Source organism: Vicugna pacos, chromosome 1 (genome assembly GCF_048564905.1).
Source record: "Vicugna pacos chromosome 1, VicPac4, whole genome shotgun sequence".
Taxonomy (NCBI): Eukaryota; Metazoa; Chordata; class Mammalia; order Artiodactyla; family Camelidae; genus Vicugna; species Vicugna pacos.
In genome coordinates this window covers 112,578,292-112,598,263 of record NC_132987.1, presented here as the reverse complement: position 1 = coordinate 112,598,263, position 19,972 = coordinate 112,578,292, and the positions used below count along the sequence as shown (strand labels likewise).

At 44.2% G+C, this 19,972-nt stretch overlaps 1 protein-coding gene and 1 long non-coding RNA gene across 16 annotated transcripts in view; one reads left to right on the top strand and one right to left on the bottom strand.

Annotated features, from left to right (window-relative positions):
- The window catches only part of TIAM1 (TIAM Rac1 associated GEF 1), a 354,254-nt gene that overhangs the window by 156,427 nt on the left and 177,855 nt on the right, over nucleotides 1-19,972 (top strand). For 3 of the 14 annotated variants that reach the window (XM_072968300.1, XM_072968382.1, XM_072968389.1), the window contains one exon: nucleotides 14,232-14,407. The exons of 8 other annotated variants lie outside the window; for them this stretch is intronic. The gene's annotated coding sequence lies outside the window, so the exon portion shown is untranslated. Of the gene's footprint in view, nucleotides 1-9,506; nucleotides 9,639-14,231; nucleotides 14,408-19,972 lie in introns of those variants that run through there. 3 more of the 14 variants (XM_072968374.1, XM_072968297.1, XM_031671532.2) reach the window with 2 other exon arrangements.
- LOC140700675 (uncharacterized) lies at nucleotides 15,058-17,892 on the bottom strand. 2 transcript variants are annotated; one of them, XR_012079200.1, is made up of 5 exons: nucleotides 17,803-17,892; nucleotides 17,603-17,650; nucleotides 16,921-17,159; nucleotides 16,066-16,170; nucleotides 15,058-15,333 (listed from the first exon to the last, which is right to left on the bottom strand). It is a non-coding gene; the product is annotated as an uncharacterized lncRNA (long non-coding RNA). The 2 variants fall into 2 exon arrangements; XR_012079214.1 differs by lacking the exon at nucleotides 16,066-16,170 and having other exon boundaries at nucleotides 16,659-17,159.

The window sequence follows — 19,972 nt, the reverse complement described above, 5'->3', positions numbered from 1 at the left end:
ATTTTACTGGGAAGTCTGGGAGAGCGTGAGCTGGTTGAGCTCGAGCAAAATTCCGTTCAGTATGTATTTCTTGACTGTGAACCAAAATCGCAAATAGGTTAGTATGAAATACCCACCCAGTGGTTACTTATCTCAGCCCAGATCTTGAACTTGGCTCTGGCAGGAGACCTTGGTTCTGCGAAAGGACCTGGTGAATATATTCGTGAATTTCCTTTGACGATTGCCCAGTTTGATTTGCTCATCTTAGATAACCTTGCTCAGTCATCTTTCTCAGATGGCATGATGACTACCTTCCAGGACAAGTCCTGAAATCTTGCCTTGGTTGCCTGCCTGCCACATTTGGCCTTGAAAGGGAGATGAGGTGCCCCGTGAGTAAGCGTGGGCTTTGGGAGTCAGACTCAGCTCTCTGGCTTTGTGAGCCCAGAACCTGTGAATGCTAATGGTGATGAGAACAATAAAAACAAATTCAATGCATATGAGGATGCCCAGGTCAAAGATGATGACAAGACTACAGGCCAGCTGGAGCAATGAGATCGGGGAGAGATAGGGTCCCAGCCTCAGCGAGACCAAGTTAGAATTTCAGACCTGCTTCCTATTTGTTGAGCAGCTTTGGGCAGTTCACGTAACCTCTCTGTGCCTTAGTCTCCTTATCTGTAAAATGGGTGTAGCCATGGTACTTTGTTGAACTGTCATGAGGATGAGGTACAAAAATAGATGAGCAGCCCCCAACCTCGTGTTTTTCACGAAGTGCTCGGGAAATATGGCCTCACAAGCGCAATACTGTTATAGCCTGTTTTGCAGATGAGGGACAGAGGCTTTACAAAAATTAGGTGATAGGCTTGTGACTAGAAAAGGAATTTCTGGCCAGTCTAGGTCTGTTAAATGGGATAAATGTATAAATTGTGGTCTGTTTAAATATGTGCCATTTCGTATTTTCAACTGGTAATTGGAGTTTGATTTATTTCCCATTCTTATGGTTTTGGAGTCAGATCCCATCCTTTCTGGTTTCTTGATCTGCTTTGAAATTTGGGGTTGGGATGGGTTGGTGGACGTGGATCTACGGTGAGAGATGTTCCCTACAGGCATGACACCTGGCACACTCTGGAAGCTCTTGGTGTGCCAAGGTGTGCCTCGTTTCATCTTCATAATTGCAAGAGATTTAATTTTACAGGTTAGACAATTTCATTTTATCACTTACAGTTGGAGAAAAATGCTCTTTTAGGCGTGTGATTGGGATCATGGTCATGTAACAGGGAGAATCGGCACATTTTAAAGCTTGGTTAATGTGCTTAGATTAAAGTTTTGATTCCTTTTGTTTTTAGCAGCAGTAGTTTAAAAAGCTACATATACCTGAGCCAGTAGGTTGAAAAATATGTCTTTTTTTTAATCAAAGGTTTTATGATGTGAATTATTCAAATACAGTAATTACCTTAGTTGTCCATACGTAAATATTTTTGCTCTTTCTTTACCAACATAGCTCTTTCTCTATTTGAAGGCACATGTTTGATTCCTTTGCCAATGGCCCAATGAATCTTTTTAGTCCTGGATTTCTTGCAATCATAAATCAATAGATCTAAGAGACTCAACAGGTACTCCTATTTGCATCAGAACATGCAAGTCTCTTAGAAATCAGGACTGCAGTTTCTTTTTTTTTTTAAGTATGTATATTTTTTATTGAAGTGTAGTCAATTTACAATGTGTCAATTTCTGGTGTACAGCACACTGCTTCAGTCATACATGAACATACGTATATTCATTTTCATATTCTTGTCCACCGTAAGTTACTACAAGATACTGAATATAGTTCCCTGTGCAAATATGTCTTTTTTGACTCTTTAAAAATTGTGGTAAAAATATATAACATAAAATTTGCCATTTTAACCATTTTTATTTGTACGACTCAGTGACAATAGTTACATTTACAGTGTAGTACAATGATCATCACTATCCCTGACCCAAACTTTTTCATCACCCCAAGAAACACTGTAGCTATTAAGCAATAACTCCTAATTTCCCTAACCTCTAATTTCCTCTTTATCTTGATGAATTTGCCTATTCTACATTTCATGTAAGTGGGATCGTTTAGTAGCTGTCCTTTTGCATCTGACCCCATCACTTAGCATAATATTTCCAAGGTTCGTTCATATTGTAGCATGTATCAGAACTTCATTCCTTTTAATGGCTGAGTAATATTCCATTGTGTGGGTCAGACCACATTCTGTTTATCCTTTCACCTGTTGATGGACACCTGGGTTATTTTTCACTTTCTGTCTATTGTGAATAACGCTGCAATGAATGCTCGTGTACCAGTGATAAGTGATGCTATTTTGTGGCATCTGTAGAGACATATTTTAATTTCTTGGGACTCTAGGAGTAGGGCTTTCCTAATTGGGGGAGTCCTTGTTTTTGGCATGACTCCCTGGCCATGTATGAATATATGAATGTGTCCCACGTCTCTACCAGGCTTTCCCCGCAGTTTTGCTAAGTTTACCACTGTAATCTGTTTGCGAGGATGCTGGCTGTTGGTGAATCACATCGCCTTCAGCCATCCTGGCTTGACTACATCCTTGCATCTCAGGTCTCTGAGCCTCTTGTTTACTTGTCTGGGGATGAGCCAAGAAACTTCTCATGCACGCAGTTACTATGGCTTACTTACTAGTTTTAGATGGGATCAATTTGTTTCACTTTTTATTTACATATGCCTTTTGTAGTATGTTGGGGTACAGAATTATATATGCATATATATACTACCTTTAATGTTTATTTTATGGAATTTTATTTAAGGAGGTAATAATTGAGTTGATGGAACATACAGCCGATTTGTTTCCATAGATCTGGCTTCTAGGCTGAATCTGCCATCATTTTATTCAGTGAGCCTGAGCTGGTTACTTAACTCTTCTGACCTCAAATGAACAAATAATTTGTAAGAGTTCTTCTCTGCTCTTACCTATGTGAGGGTCTGTGACTCTGCATGTGTCTGTTGCCCTACCTTGGGCCATTTAAAATTTTGAGATTGAGGCTTGTTGTATTTCCTGATTGAAAATAATCTTTGCATGTTAGATTTTTGTTTTCATTAGGGAAAATGGCACCATGTGCTCCTAGAGACCCTCTGATCGAATGCCTGTGTCCTTGGCAGGGCAAAGCAAGACAAGTGGGTTGTCATTAGCATGCTCCCCTGACATCAGAAGTCCCCTCATTTTAATTGATTGTGTCGCCGTCACTAGCAGAGAACTCTGTAAGGTGCCAGGTGTTGGAAATGCACCTGTGGGTATGGTCCTTTCCACTTCACCATCGTACCCAAGTGCTAGGTGTGTCACTCCTGTCCGGGTTCACCTGGATTATGTTCTGGTCCAGAAAATGTGAAATGATAATCACTGATGTATTTTAATATAAAATAAAAATAAAAAAACTATTCTCACTCATGAGAAACAAAACCAAATACAGTTATACAGGTTGTCCTTGGTGAGTGCCACGGGCCAGCGTGGCTGACATGGCGATCCTCGCCAGAGGACTTGCGCTTCCCCACGATAGAGGCTCAGTGTGGAGAGTGACGAGGTCTCTCTGTGGCCTGGGGGTCTTGGAAGGGGTCCCCTCGCTCAGCCGGCATGTAACTAGTGTCTGAACTGCACTTTATTCATTACTAAAATAGCAATATCAACAGGAAAATGTCAAGAACATTGTAAATGCAAATGTAGTTTGAAATATAGGCTTGGCTTATTTCCTGGTTGAAAACCGTCTTTGCAGGTATAGCATCTTCACTACTTAGGGAGAATGTCGAGCGTGTGCCTGGACAAAGCCCGTTAACTCATTGTCAAAGGCATATATTTCAGCCTCCCGTTTTACTGACGGGGACACTAGATGGCTTGCCCTGAGTTATTCATCTGGTTGTTGGTGGAGCCTGGACTTGAACAAGATCCTCTTACTTCATGTCCTTGCTTCTCCCGTGACCAAATGAGGTCTCCCAAAAAGGAGCGTTCCCGGAGCTGGCTGTTTCTAGAGGCTGCAGTACAGAGGACCATAAGGCTATCCTGGCTACATGTTCTTTTGGGAAGAAGGCGGGACTGAAATTAGAACTTGATTTATCTTTGTACATTCGTTGTTCAGCATGACCTAACTCTTAGTGCCAATAATGATTGTGATTGTCTATTGCTGCTGAGTGGAGAGGTGCCTGGAAGATCCCCCACCAGTGAAACCCCAGATGCTCTCTCCCCCGCGAACCACATGTACCTCTTGTGCAAGGCGCCCAGGGCACATGGACGCAGCCGCCGCCCGGTGTGTGTGGGCAGGACAGCATCTGGCCCCGCGTGGTTGATGGCAAGTAGGTGCTAAGAGTTCAAGGACTTTTCCTCTGTCTTCTTTGTTACCCTTACCCTCTGTTTGCCCTTCCTCCCCTTCACCCTTCCAGTCACCAGCCTGGGTCGGGTTATAAGTATGTGGGCCACCACTGAGGCCTGAAACTCTTGATCTTGGCTTGTGAGATAAAAGTTGTTCTGTAAGGAAATGTAATTTGGGGCAATGAAAGCCATGGGGGTTTTAAAATCATGGAAACATATAATTGAAAGATGGAGCTGGAAAAAATTAATTTGAACACCATCATTTAATGGTTGAGGAAATTGAAGGCTCCGGATTTTAAGGAACTTGCCACACACTCGGTCACCGCAGTGTGTGCTGGAGATGGCGTTGAAAGGCTATCAGAGTTTTCTTGGCCTCTTTTCAGCAGATACTGTATTTTCAGGAATATTTCTGCTTATTGGTTAACACATTCTGTTTTCAGACAGAGAAATCTCTGTTAAGAGTCTCTAACTTTGGTTGATGAAGAATTTAACTTTAAGTCGCACAACATTCTTGCATCAAATCGATTTTAATGAGGGCTTTGCACACCAAGGGCTCGCCTGAAAGGATGAAACTTGTTTTTTTCTCAGGGAGAAGGAAGGCTTTGTCCTGGGTGAATCGAGGGTTTTCAAACACGTCAGTATTCCTGAGCAGATCCTCAGATCACCAACCACAGGAGTGGGTGGGATGGGTCCATATTTAGACTTTCAGTCAGTTTCAAATATAAGAGATTGATTTTGGCAAACAGTGGCAGCCAACTGCAAAATGTATTCATGAAAAAAGCTTCTGGATTTCCAGAGTGACATCCCAGGATTAACGGGATCTGTGTTTGGATCTGTAATTATGCTGGGGAATCATCTTTTTATTTGGATTCAGTCAATTTGACTGTGTTAGTTAACACCCTTGTTGGGCTTCACCTCACTGCAGGAGGAGGGGGCACGTCCTCCCCAGCTTTGTTGCTGACAGTTGACATGGGTGATGGCAGTTGGTGTGAGCGCGTTTTACCTCATTCGTGAGACCCCTTCTCACGAGCTCCACGTGCAAGCTCGGGTGCAGGAGCCGGCATCCAATTTGCAGACCTTGTCAGCTGAGCTGATGGCAATGCTTTTGGGTTAAGCTGCCTCGGGATCCCTGATCTGCTTGGTTTTGCAGACCACTGAACAGAAATCCAGAGGGTTCTTGCTTAAAGCATTTGTGTAACTGAGAACACAATTTAAAAGGAATTTTAAAAGCCATCTATTGTAGATCTAATATAGAAAACAGCAGGATAAAGACTATGTTAAAAGCTTTGGGGAAGATAAACTCTCCATAGTTTTTGTTTGTTTCTGAGTGTAAATTCAATGGACAAAGGGAAAGAAGTTTAACCCTTTGTGACTTTCTTCCCCACGCGACAAATGTTGTTTTCCAACTTGCCTGTGTTTCTTTATTACACAGCCCTCTTAGGTCTTTTTAGCTAGTTCTTGTGTAAATATCCAATGACAGTACAAATGCCTTGTGAGGGTGTCGTGGTTTATAGTTTTCCAAAGTGTTTTATGTAAATCTTTTCCTCGGTGGGAGTGCGTGATTATGTTTGTAACTTGTATCCTTTAACATCGTCCCCAGGTTCATCCTGATTGTGGGAAATTGTTAAAAACAAAAGTCAGTTGTGCTCCCTCTACTGGCTTCATTTCTTTTTCTTTTTCTTCTTTTCTTTTTAACATTTTTTTTAAATTGAGTTACAGTCATTTTACAATGTTGTGTGGCTTCATTTCTTTGGAGCAGAAATACTGTACGTTCGTGCCTAAGTTTATTGCTTTTTGGTCGGGCTCAGAATTGTGCTCACATTTTCCCTCCTAAACTCACATGACCTTTAAAAAGCAAAATGAATGGTTTTAATACCGCAGGTTAAGAAGCTGGTCACTTAAGGAGAGATCAGTGTCGTCCTCACAGCCAGTTTGTCAAGTGGTGTGTGGAGGGGACCCCCAGCTTGGCACTCTTCCTTCTGTCGTAGGGGTGCACGCTTTGGTGTAGAGATGTTCCTCCGTGTGGCAGTGGCCACTGCCTGGGCGCCTCGTGGGTGCTGACCTTGGCGAGCTTTCATCTGTGTCAGGTCTTCAGCAATCTGTCAGCCACTGAATGAGACTAGCAGGTTTTATGTGTGCTCACAGGTCATTCAGACTGTTGGACTCAGGTGCCCTGTGGATTCCTTTGGAAGCAACTCTAGGGAATTCTTTATTTCCTCGCTTGAGAAGTGGGCATTAAAGTAGGGGCTCTTTTGGTTTAATCCCACATGCATTTATTGAGAAACTACTCTCTGTTAGGCTTCAAAGGGGATTCAAGATGAGGAAAGCCACTGCCTCCTGGGAACCACCCCCACAAACCCAACCAAGAGACACTGAGCAACAGCAACAAAACTCTTCTTCTTCTTCAAGAGAAAAAAAAAACCATAGCAGTCCAGTTAAAAGAAATAGTGCTTACACAGAAGCAAATTAAATGTTCATCAACAGATGACTGGATAAGATGTGGTGTACGTGTACACACACATGCACACAAACACACACAATGGAATACTACTCAGCCATAAAAAAGAATAAAATAATGCCATTTGCAGCATACGGATGGACCCGGAGACTGTCGTTCTAAGTGAAGTAAGCGAGAAAGAGAAAGAAAAATACCATATAATATTGCTTAAATATGGGATCTAAAAAAAAGGGCAAAGTTTAAAATTGAATTTATGGGACAGATACTTGTGATAGACAATAATAAAAAGTAAATTTCAAAAAAAAAAGAAATGATTCTTAGTTAATGATGAGATCAGAAAAACTGTAGAGAAGATGTCTCCACGTTGTAAGTCCTTCACCCCGACTGGTCGACTTTGTGATGCTTGCATTCTTTTTCCTGTAAGTGATTTGTAACTTTCTTTCTGATAAGCTGTAATGAGGTTAAACATCCTTCCTGTTCTCAATGGAGTGTCTCCAGCTAATGACTGTCGATGACTGATGTGGCTGTGATAAGCCCACCTCTGTGTGTATTTCACTCCGCACACCATGCCTCCTTCCCCCAACCTTGCGATGACTCTAAAGCTCTACACATCTTCCACCCTTTTCTTGATCATCATCATCCAATTTCAACATAAGTTGTTGGCTTAGTGTGTTGCATGGACCTGAGGCTGTGCCCCAAACCACTGACCGCTTTACTGCTTCTGACCCCAGTGCCCATTTTCTCCTGAGCCCACACAGATGGTTCGCAGCCCTCAGCTGCTGTACAGTGGAAAGGAAGGAGAAATGCTATCCTGTATTTTCGTAAGTCCCTGGAGAGTCTCTTTAGAATGTTGATGATCATAGATGGAATAAATCAGTTAAATGACAGTTGATAGAGAAACTTCCATCTCAAAGTTTCTTACTAGTAGCACTGTTGGCATCTTGGGCTACATAATTCTTTGTTGTAGGGGGCTTTCCTGAGCATTTTAGGATAGTTAGCAGCCTCTCTGACTACTTCTTAATAGATGCTAATAGCACCCCCAAGTTGTGATGACAAAGAATGTCTCCAGATACTGCTGTTGTGTTCCCTGGGGGCAAAGTCACCTCCTGTTAAGGACCAAGGCTCTATCCAAACATTCCTTTCTGTTTTCATTGGGCGCCTTCAGCCTTCAGAAGTCTTCACGAGCACTCTTTCGTTTGTTTGCTTCACTCATTTATCAAATAGTTATTACATCTCTACTTATGCTGGCCTCTTTGCAGGGTACTGGGAATATAAAGATGAACTAGGCATCTACTTTTTTTTTTTTTAAACGGAAGTATAGTCAGTTACAATGTGTCAGTTTCTGGTTGAATCCATTTTGAATGTATCATAGTTTCTACCATTTTGATTTTTATCATAATTATCTTGAAAGTTCCCTTTCCTGAGGACTGCTCCCAGCCTATGACTCTGGCAGGCATGTGAGCAATTAGGACTTCTTTAATAATAAATGTTGTGTTTCTATTTCTGTAGCCTGTTTGTTTGAAAAAAGCCCCTTGCAATGTGGGTCAGTATCCTTGGCTTTTGACACAGCTATTAACCTTGTAAAATGATAGTGCTCTATTAATCTATCAATTTCATCCATGAATGCTTCATGCATTTCAGATATGGCCTCTGCTTGTCATTCCAGAAACCCTATTTTCTTACACTGTGATTTCTCTCATTCTCTTTAACCAGCCACCTGAGGCTTCATTTAATGTGTGGTCCTTGTTAGTTTTATTTAATGAAACTTTTGTTTGGGAACCAAGAGCAAGTCCAGCTGAAGGATACTCATTGGATTGCTTTTAGCATGTGTCCTTTAGAGTTTTTGGAAACTCTTATATAAAAATAGCTCATGGGAAATCAAATTTACAGCAGTTAAATTTCAAAGAGGAGGGAAAGAGGGATGTATTTCAGAGAGCAGTTTAAAGAAGGCTTCAACAATATTGGTAATTTAAATTTTTTATGTTTCGTGATGGATACTTGGGGGCTCATTATATAATTTTCAAATATATTTTTGTATATCTGAAATATTTTGTAATAACCTTTTTTTAGTTCTTTTTTATTGAAATTTTGTTGATTTACAGTGTGTTAGTTTGTGGTGTACAGCATAGTGATTCAGTTATACGTATATATATTCTTTTTCATTATAGATTGTTACAAGATATTGTATGTAGTTCCCTGTACTATACATTAGGACCTTGTTGTTTATCTGTTTTATATATAGAAGTTTGATCCGTAATAAGCTTTAAAGGAAAGATAGCTAGCTGAAAGTTTGTTGGTTTTTTTTTCCCTCCTGTCCTCCATTATTTTAAACTAGATGTTTAGGAATTAGGTTTTCACTTGCTGAACTACCCTGCCCCCGGGGAAGAGGGGTTGCCGAGCAGTTATTTAAGATTTATAGCATGTTAAATTTGGTGAGAGGCACTGCTTTCTTGGCTTGTGCTAGTCGAATAATAATTTGACAGAAACTCAGGCTTTCTGCAGGGCGACCAGGTTCATCTGTAAAATGGTTAAGACCTGTTAGGAATTAATTTCCCCTAGGGATGCGAGGAGCTGAGCGCTGGGGAGTTGGTGGCCTTGCGAACGCCAAAGGAAAGAATTAAATTGGAGGAGGCGGAGAGGAGGGAGGCGCCGGTGGGCGGGGAGGAGCCACAAACCCTCTCCAGCACACCCAAACGACCAGATTCATCCTAGCACGAAACTTCACAAGTTACGCCCACTCCCAATGCCAGAAGCCGGGGAAGGCTGCTGCTTCCTCATTTCTGTTACTGGAAGTTTGAGAGATGGGAAGCTAGACCGGGGAAGCATGTGCGCCTCGCTGAGCACTGGTGAGCTTGAATTTTAAAACCCTTCTTTCCACCGGCGAATTTCTTTGTGCTGGATGGTGAGGGCCAGCCGCGAGGGTGGCTTTGGACCGGGAGAGGCGGGATGAGAGCCCTGGGCTCCGCTGCTGGGGCGCGGGGACCTGTGCGCCCCGAGCACGCCGGCCCGGGATCGGCGAGCGCTGTGCCGGGGCTGCCGGGGGAAGCCACCCATGTGGGTCTGGCCCCTGAGGAAAGGGGTTTAGGCTTTGAAAGGGCTTCGCCTTTTCCCTCTTGCCTTCTGTAGCCTAGGATCGCACAGAATCCGGGATCGGGGAAGGAGATTGTGCACCAAAGATGCGCCCAATCCCCGCTGTCCTGCTGCGCGTTCAGTAACAACAAGTCAATGTCTTTAAAAGTGAACCCCATGAACGTCTTGGGATCTAAGTGACAAAAACTTCCGAAGGAATATTCTGAAGCTGTGGCGCCCAGCAGGCTCCAGGATGGGAGTTCTGGAGTGAGGCATGGGGAAGTCTCTGCTTCTCATTAATTTTGTCTTCTTAAGTGAGTTCAGCTCAAGGCTTCCTGGTTATTGAGGTGTTATTTGTTTATGTGGATCTTTTTTTTTTTAATGAAAATGTTAGTGTTTCTATGGCAGCTGGTTTATCTTTAGACTGATTGCCTAAGTCAATTTCGGGTGGGGTGTGGAGAGGAGCTTTGGGTGGAGGGTGGCACTGGGGTTGGGGTGATTGCAAAAGACACTTACTATGTCTCAGCAAATGGTAAACTTGGCCAAACTCAAACATTCTTTAGATTTTATTTGGAGCCCCTCAAGGGGCTTTCATTTGGCATGTGTGGTGTTTGCTCACTGCAGAGGGGTTAGATGGAGTCTTTTGGGTTAACTATTACCTGTGTCATCTATGCTATATCTGATCAAAAGGTTAGTGCAGAGCAGTGGGAGCTGTGTGTGTGTGTGTGTGTGTGTGTGTGTGTGTGTGTAAGCTAATCCTTCATAAGAATTTTTAGAGAACTGTCTTACTTTTAGGGCAAGAAAAGTGAATAAATGTGTGGCTCTTATATTTACAGAAAATCACATTTCATTTTAACCACTGTTTCTCCCAGTTCTGCGCTGGGTGCAATTACAAGGATGTTAGTGACCGATTCTGTCATCCTCCAATACTGGAATGGAAGAGCCTGGCTTTCCTCAGCCCACCTGCCACTTGAACTTCGGGGCTGAGGGCCAGGTTGCCGTGGCCACAGTTTCACTTAGTTTGCTTTCACCCTCCAGCTTCCCTGAAGTTAATGACACGGAAGGAAAATGGAGTTACTTTTAAACCAATCCAGACACATCCCAAGGAAAAACATCAGGTTGCGCGGTCCAGGCTGTCACACTGCTGGAGCCCTGAGTTCTAGGTCTTTGTGGGCTCAGGAAAGAGCATGGCAGGTAGATATGAACTTGGTGCTGGTTCCTCCCACCCCCTGGGAACCTTTGGTAACTCACTCAACAGGAAAGACAACCAGACCGGTTCTCGTGACAGTGCTGGTGAAACTGACTAATGGATCCTTGCTCATGGAGTTTTACGGAACAGTAATCCTCAGCTGGAGAAGGGCGAATATGTTATGCATAAAGGTTTCTCGACACTGTTACATGGGGCTGTTTAAAGACATCATCATGCAGACATTTGAAATTGGGTTAATTCTACTATATGACCTTGAAGGTGTTATAACTTTGGTGTCTCCTTTTTTTTTCTTATGGTCCCTTTACCACTCCTGTAAATAACCTGGTTTGGCTCTGGCTATTAGAAAGTTTTTAAAATTATAATTGCGAATTCAGTTTGTTCAGTGGAAATAGGACCATTAAGATGATCTTGTTTTAGTATCTCTTTTTTTTTAAATAGGAATTTTCCTATTTTATGTAAGGTTTTAAATTTATTGATACAAAGTTGCACTGAGCATCCTTTCATAATATTTTTAAAGACTCTATCATCTGTAGAAATGTTTTCATTCCTGGCTTGGTTATCTGTGCCTTTTTCTCTTTTCTTCTTGATCAGTCTTGCTAATGTATTACCAGTTTTATTGGTCTTTTGGAAGACCCCACTTTGGTTTTGTTTGTATTTTAAATGAAGCAAAAACAAACATTACTTCTTTTAAGTTGATATGCATTTAAAAAATTCTATCCTGTGGAACTCTGTCAAAAAAGATTTTAAGAGCCTTTAAAACTAAGGAACTGAGTCTCCTAGCTGTATGGCAGAAGACATTATGTATTTATCTTTATGGGAAAAACATTGACATAATGTTTTTCAGTTTTATTAAAATAAAACATACCTTGTGTTCTTGGGTATCACACACGTTGGATCAAATTGTTCTAAGGTGGGTTTTGTATATTCACTGGGACACACCCTGTGAAATTGCTTTGGAAACATCTAACTGAAATTATATAAAACTTACTGGTAATTTAATGTGAACTGGAGGTGCTTTCAACCCACCTGACAATACAGATTTACTTTGTACCAAGGCAGAGCAAATTTTCTGTAATGATGGAGGAAGAATGTCTCATTTTGGTTCACATTCAGTGCATGAGCCTTGGCATTTTAAAGTTTTCTCAGAAAAATCTCTCTGGGTATGTGGCAGTATAAAAACAAGAACTTTGGAGTCAGAAAGAGCTGAGTTGGAATTCCTATTCTGTCACTTTTAGCTGTGGGGCCTCAGGAAAATTGCCTAACCTCTCTGAGCATGTATGTCCCCTCCTGTGAGATGGAAATCATGAAAACTGCTCTGGGGGTGCTGTTGTGATATTTCTACATGAGTATTCATGTCAGGTACCTACCCTGTAGTTCGGCACAAAGTAGACACTTAATAAATCATAGTACCTTGAGTCTTTCCCTCTCCTTCTCTTGTTCAACCTCACAGCGGTCTGTATCTTCCTTCCAAAAATGTGAAAGGTTATTGCAACAGAATAAAACAAAGCCTCTTGTATCAGTTGTTATCTCTTCACTATGGGCAGATGGGATCACTAGGGTCACTTTCCATAGCTTCAGCGTCTTCATCTTTATCCTAGTTGATTGGTAGTAAACTGGCTGTACATTTTTCCCCTCCACTTTTTTTTAGGGGGGGAGGGAGGATTAATTTTATTTATTTATTAAAAAATTTTTTGTCTTTAATGGAGGTACTGGGGATTGAACCCAGGACCTTGAGCACGCTAGTAAGCACAGGCTCTTCCACAGAGCTATTCCCTCCCCCCTCACCTCCACTTTTTATCTTACCTTCCTGGGATTGTGTTTTTTTCCCTTCAGTCCATCTCACCACCTTGAGGGTCTCACTGCTCTATTCTGATTCCCTCCTTCCCTCCCTGCCTCCCTCCCTCCCTCCCTCCCTTCCTTCCTTCCTTCTTCCCTTCCTTCCTTTTTTGCTGTCCTTAGGGTACAAATGAAATGGGTACAAAGCTTAATACTTGGCAGAAACTGCCATGGAAGTTCCTGGGGTTGCTTCTATGAAGGCAAAGTTTGTTAAATTTAGTTACTGCACAGTTTAACTGGGAAGTAGGTGGTGCTGATCATTACTGTATCACTTTTGTATTGTCACTGTATTTTCTGAGAATATTTTTCCAGAGCTTGGAGTTCCTCTGCGCTTTGGGGGGAAGGGTGGATTGTTTAACGCTACAGCTGACCTCGTAACCAAGAAGGGAAACAGGGAGCCTAGGGTGGAGGAGGTTGGTTGATTAATATTCCTGCACAAAGGTCTATAGCTTTACTGAAGTCAACCAGACTTAAGCAGTGTGTTCTCCCTGGGGTGTCTCAACTCAAAAGATCCTGGAGAGTATTTGGAAAAAAATGGTTAAGATTTATTTAGGTGTCCAGTGTCGCAAAGGGCTGAACTGGGCACAGGAAAGGATCTGAGCTGGGAAAAAAAAGGCTTTATGGTGTGGTGCCAGCATCCGTTCTGCGCGAGGAGTGAGTCTTGCTTTACGTTTTGTGGAGTTATTTTCTAAGACGGCAGATTGATGAACTGGCTGCCCTGCGTCTGGCCTGTCCGCTGTGACCCCGAGCGCTGAGTAACAGCGCCAGGGCTGCTGTTTGTTTTAGTTGGTGATTTTATGAGCGTGGAGAACAAGAGGACTGTAGTCTTCCTAAGTGTTTTGCAGCACCACTTCCCCAGTTTATTTTGATTCTCTTGCTTGAAAACAAAGTGTCAGCGTGGGGTTCACTGGTACGACGTTTGGGGGAAGAGATCGTCACTTTTGGAAAGTTGTATTTGTTTAGTGATTAGGGGTGCATTTGTGAGATCTTGTACTGGATCCTAGAGCCTCGTGCGGTCCCTTGGAATTGTATTTGCTAGTGTTTGGGAATTCCGACTTCCATAAATTGTGAGATTTGGGTGGGCAAGAATAACCATGGCCAAAGTGCTATCTTCAAGGCCATAATGCAATGAGGGCCTGGTAAGATGCTTCTTTTACTATTAAAATACGAATACTAATAAACACTGATGTGTTGAGTATCTGCAACATACGAAGTCCATTTCCGGTGTTGTCTCATTAGTGTTTCAGAGGATGATCTTGCAACATCTAGAGGAATATAAAAAATGACCGCAAAACCCATTATTTTCCTGTGTCTGCTCTTGTAGGTAGAACCACAGTGGACTGAGGCCCACCTTTCTAGACTCGAAAGCCAGGAAGAGCAGGAGGAGGGGTGGTACCATGGGATGTGCTGCTGACTCCTAGCCTGTCACCTGGGACGTGAGCTGCCCCTGCGGACGGCACATTTGGAGATCTTGAGAAGCTTCTTCTGTTTTGGGATGGGGTAAGTGGGGCATTTGCAGATGCTGGGAAATAAGGAGTCAAGCTTTTAAAGTCCTTGTTGCAGGATCCTGCCCAAAGCCTCCTATTCTGGGAATACAGGAGGTTCATTATTTGTGACTGTTGTTTCGGTGGGAAGAGGGATTCTGATTGTCCCCACTCCCGATCTGAGGCTTTGAAATTGACTTCCTGGGAACCTTCTGATGCTGAGGGTCCCTTTCTCCTTGGGTCATTGGCATGGGCAGGCCAATCTTTCGGGTTTGGTGAGGAGAGGGTCGTGGTGACCCCCACGTCAGGGCCCCCGTGAACTGAGTTGGGTCTGCCCCGATGGACTGTCACCAGTTGTTGGCACACAGTCCTTATTCCTGGAGTCATGAGGAGGAAGATTCCCGCTGATTCTCAGATCGTGTTGTTTTAGAGACTTTCCAGGGTAACCTTCCTACCTTTGTCTTCCTGGATTTTCTTTTGCCTGCCCTCCTGACACCGGATAAGGGGAAGCCTGGTATCAGAATGGGCTTTTTCTGGGGCACTCGGACATGAGATCTTGTTACTTTTAACACAGAGGATGAGCCCTCGTCTAAACTGGGAAGTGGGTTTGGGTAGAGAGCAGTATTTCACTTGGGCATCGCTGCTGTGCTCAGATGGGGTGCCGTCATTGCTTGCTGGGCAAGGAGCTGCCCGTTGAAAGGATCCACTCGCAAAGGCGCACGATTTGCAGGCACCTGGAGAAGAGAAATCGGCTGCAGTGACCCCTTGCCTCCCTCCCGTGAACAGAGCCACACAAGCCTTGTTAGTAGGTGAGAAGCTGCTGTATTATCGAACATTGATCAGATTTTGGTCGTTTGCTGGCTGGTCCAGAATTTGAACAAAGTATCTGACTCCTGACTTGATGGAGAGGCAGAATCACAGATGCTTCCTGAGGCAGGAGCTCTGCAATTCAAACAGAGTTTCCTGTAGTGAGAACACTTAACGTGAGATCTCCCCTCTCATCAGATTTTTAAATGTATGATACAGGATTTGCATTAGCAGTAGGGATGCTATTTTACAGCTGAGCTCTAGAACTTACTCATCTGGCATATGTGAAATTTTATGCCTGTTGATTAGCAATTCCCCATTCCCCCTGCCCCCAGCCCCTGGAAGCCAGCATTGCATCCTTTGTTTTCATGAGTTTTGACGATTTTAGAGACTTCGGAGAAGTGGAATCATGCCACATTTGTCTTTCTGGGACTGGCTTTTTCACATAGCACAGTGTTCTTAAGTCAAGGGTCATCCATGCTGTCGCAAATGGCAGGATTTCCTTTTTTTTTTAAGGATGAATAATATTCATCTATGTGTATGTGTGTGTGTGTGTGTCTGTACACACTGCATTTTTTTTCATCCCTCCATCGGTGGACATTTAGGTGGTTCCTACATTTTGGCTACTGTGAATAATGATGCTGCAGTGAGCACGGGAGTGCTAATAACTCCATGAGATCCCTGCTTTTTTTTCTTTTGGATAAATACCCAGATGTGGGGTTGCTGGGTGATACGGGAGTTCTGTGTGTGACTTTCTCCCAAACCGCTGCACGGTTTGGCACTGGGATCCCTGCAGCTTGTGGTTTCCCACCGGCATTGCAGGCCCTGCTCTGCGGGCCTTGCTGTGACTTGTTCCTCCTGTCTTACCTGCTGCTCCTGGCGGCCTCGATCCCGGCGGGCAGCCGGGGCCACTCCTCTCTCCGCCTGCACACAGCAGTCTGGGGACCTTGATCTTTACATCCCATGGTACTGCTATAATTGGGTTTTGGATTTTTTTAAGGGGTAAAAATAATATAAATGATAATAATACAATTGTAGATCATAAAAATGATCAACCCCTTGTAGCGCAGTGTAAGGAGCCACGTTACCTTTCATGCACATAAGCCTCGCCCACCTGCTTTCACCTGATGCAGCCAGCACCGCCTTCCCTTTGTTGGAAAGCTGGCTTCAGGAGTTGATCCCTCTTGGACTGAGGAATCCTTGCACCCCCAGAGCCGTCTTTAGCCAAGGCTAACCATCGAGAGGGCACAGGTATTTCAGGACAACTCTGAGGTGTCCCCCGTCCCGTCTCCAGAGAGCCCTTGTCGCTTCGTTCCCCACCCCACCACTGGTTTTCTCTGGAAGTGCATCCTAGTAAGTCACTTAAATGCCAGTTCTTGTCTCTGGCTGAAGTAACTTGTTCCAAGCTGCAGAGTTAGAAAGTGGGGGAGCCAGGATGATCTAAACCCCCCTCGCCTGACCTGCTGTGCTCTTAACCGCAATGCTCCTGCGTGTTTCTCCAAGGCAGGGCTGCGTGTCCTTTTCTGTATATGTGCCTCATTGTGGATGACAGTGACTGCCACGGGGTGTTCTGCAAATGCTTGCTTGAAGTGGCTGAACCGCCCGGCTGACCTCTGCATGTCCCCAAACAGCCACAGTGAGTCCTGTCTCTGGGCAGGTGTCCACTCGGTTTCCTGCTGGACTGACCATCCCCCAGCTCTTTCAGAGTCGGCGCAAGCTCACCTCCCCCTCGCTGCCTTTCCAGTCTGCTCCAGCCCGGAGTCATTTTTCCCCCTCAGCACCAGTATTATTTGTCAGATGTTGCCTTTTATATCTTCTCTCCTCCCAGCTTGAAGGTAAATCCTTGAGCACCGTGCTGGTGCCCAGAACCACATTGTAAGTGTTGGGTGATTTGATTCTTTAGGGATTCATCAAAACCTGGGCCGAGCTGTCCAAAGAAATGCCATGGTAGTTTCTGGGTTCTGTGAATGAATGGAAATAATGAGGTCTAGGAATAAAAGTGAAGAAATAAAAATAAAGTAAGTGAGGGGGCAAATCTTGAAATCGTTCTCGCATTTTTGGGTGAGCCCGTGTGTGTGCTTTCACGCTGCAGCTGTTCAAGTTGAATCACAGGGTGGATGTATCATCTCTTGGCTTCAAGCACAGTGGCTAACTGTCTCCCCCTCCGGGGGAATTTAAGCAGATTTATGTGATGAATAATGTGAATTCACTTCCAATGCTTGGGATGTGGTTTGACAAACTTCATGTAAATGGTAGTTGAATCATGTTGCATCCCCCCCTCCCCCCCAATTGGAAAGATAGCAATGATGTCCCCCAGCAGAGTCTGTGTGTTGAGTTTTAGCCAATGGGCAGCCTCACTGTCCACAGTGACCTCTCCTTTTTGGCTGGCTCAGACGTGCTTTACCTCCTGTGTGTAAGTCCACTGTAAGGTCTTGGGCTGGAACTGAAGATGCTGAGGAACAGAGACCACATACATTGAGCACCTCCTGTGCGCCTGGCATTCTGCGTGGTATTCTCCAACAGAGTACGTGACTGAACCTCACACCCACCCAGGGACACATGCTGTCCTCTCCAAGTCCAGCTGATGAACCCACGTGACTTTACCAAAATCCTGCCACTGCGGTGACCCTGGACTTGAACTGTGCTTTATCTGACTTGTAATCTCAGGACCAGTCTCAGAACCTTCCATTCCAGGTATAAACAGAGGTGTTGAGATGAGGATTCTAGAATTCTGAGACTCCTGGTTTGTTTCTCATCTCTACATTTTCTACCTTGGCCAGTTCCCCTTGGCGTTTCACTGCTCATGAAGTTACCCAAGTCAGGATTGCCTGGCGTACCATGTTTAGTTTTGGGGGTGGGTGTGTAATATTTGAAAATAATTACAAAATTAGGGGTCTGACTTTATTTTTAGATGCCCACCTGCAGCTGAAACATATCAAGCCCGTACCTTGCATACTCTCAGGAAAGTTAAGTAATTTCATCCTCCTTTTTAAGAAGAAGAAGCCTGTCCAGGCACACTGAGGGCTTTCTTGCCCCTGTCTTGCTCTGCAGCACATGTAACCTGGGGTGTCGTTGCCTTGGGTATGATGCAGCAGGACTCCCTGGATTCTTCGGTTGTCCTGTTCCTCTCCTGCCCACATTGCATAAACATTGGCATGGCAGGGACAGATGGCCACTCCGGGGGCTCCTTTGATGTCACATTTGGTTGCCTGGGTGGGGGTTGGGGTGGTTGCTACCAGCCTCCATGGGAGGAGAGGCTGACTGGGAAATACCCACTTGACAGCAGGTAAACAAAAGCTTAACTCCGGGAAAGCTGGGTGCCCTGATACGTGTGCGGGCTGGGCGGTAATGGAGTCAGGTTTACATAAGTGTGTTTAGCTTGGGAAGAAGCCAGTCGGCCCAGAGCACGGGTTTCGCTCTCTGCCCCTAATTGATGCTCCCTGGAGTCCGGTTTTATTATGAGAAAGTGAATGGACTGAGGTGGGGGTGGGGTGGTGACAAGAGAGATGGGATTGCAGATAATTACTTTCAGAGCTAGAAAAAGGTTCGTTCCAGAGGCCTGGGTTCTCTTTGCTGGAAGTGCAGGTGAAGTATCTGAAATCCCAGGAGAGTCAAGATGAGGTGGCGGGGGCCCTGATCAGTGGGACTCCCTGCTGGTCAGACAGCATCAATCTGTGTAATGAGAACCAAAGGCTGTGATGGAGATGGGAAGTCTGGTAATGAAGATCACCCAGACAGGAGGTCGTGAGGCAGCAGTATCCCATCTGGAAGAAAAATCAAGGGTTGACAGTCTGCGACAGTCCAATAGTTCTGTGTGGGTTTAGCTTTGGAAGGAATATGGGAGGTAATTGCAGCTGGCTGCATGCAAACCAAGCACGGAGTTCAATCCAAGTGGAAAAAGCAAAAGCCACAAGGGTTGATTGAAAGCTTTTCCTGGTCTAGCCTCTGGGTAATAACTGTTGATATATTTTTTTTTCCTCCTAATGCATTTACAGAAGTCCCAACAAACCACATTGAGATAATGTATTCAAGTTAACAGAGTGACATCTAGTTACTAGACTTTGTCTTGATTGGGATGGGGAGTTGATGGGAAGGGAGTTCGTTGATTTACTCGTTTTTCCGCAAAGTCACTCATTGGGTGGCTCTGGGTCTCCTCTTCAGAGGTGTCTTGGGGGATTCAGTGAGGTGTGAGCACAGCTCTCATGCCCTCAAGGAGCTTACCGTGTAGAAGGGAAGATGTTGTCTAGAAGCTTGGTACATTCGAAGAGTCAGGACATTTTGCTGTTCAACGGTGACATGATTGGGAAAATCATTAATGATAATATTATTATTGATTCCTATTGCTTATGAAGAGCTTGCTCTCTGCCTGGCACAGGTTTAAACGCTTAACATGGAGTAAAACCTCTAATCTTCCCAACGGCCCAAGGAACTACTATCATCCTGGCTTTACAGCTGAGGAAACTGAGGCAGGGAGATGTAAGGGGACACAGCCAGTGCACAGCAAGTCCAGGCCGACACACGGGCAGCCGGCACTCCCACGCCCCCCACGCCTCTGTGCCTCTTCCCAGTTCTGATTCTCCTGTGAGGCTGGAACAGTCAGTGCATCTTCAGTGTTTATTTCTAAGAGTCAGGGGCAAACAGACAAAGTGGGCACTTAGTTTCTGCTCTGCTCTTTCAATAGTTAGAGGAATCTAGCTTGTGCAGATGCCTGATGGACCATTTAGCCTTGAAAAGATCTAACCAACTGACCTTTTAGGTCCTTGGAGGGTGATTT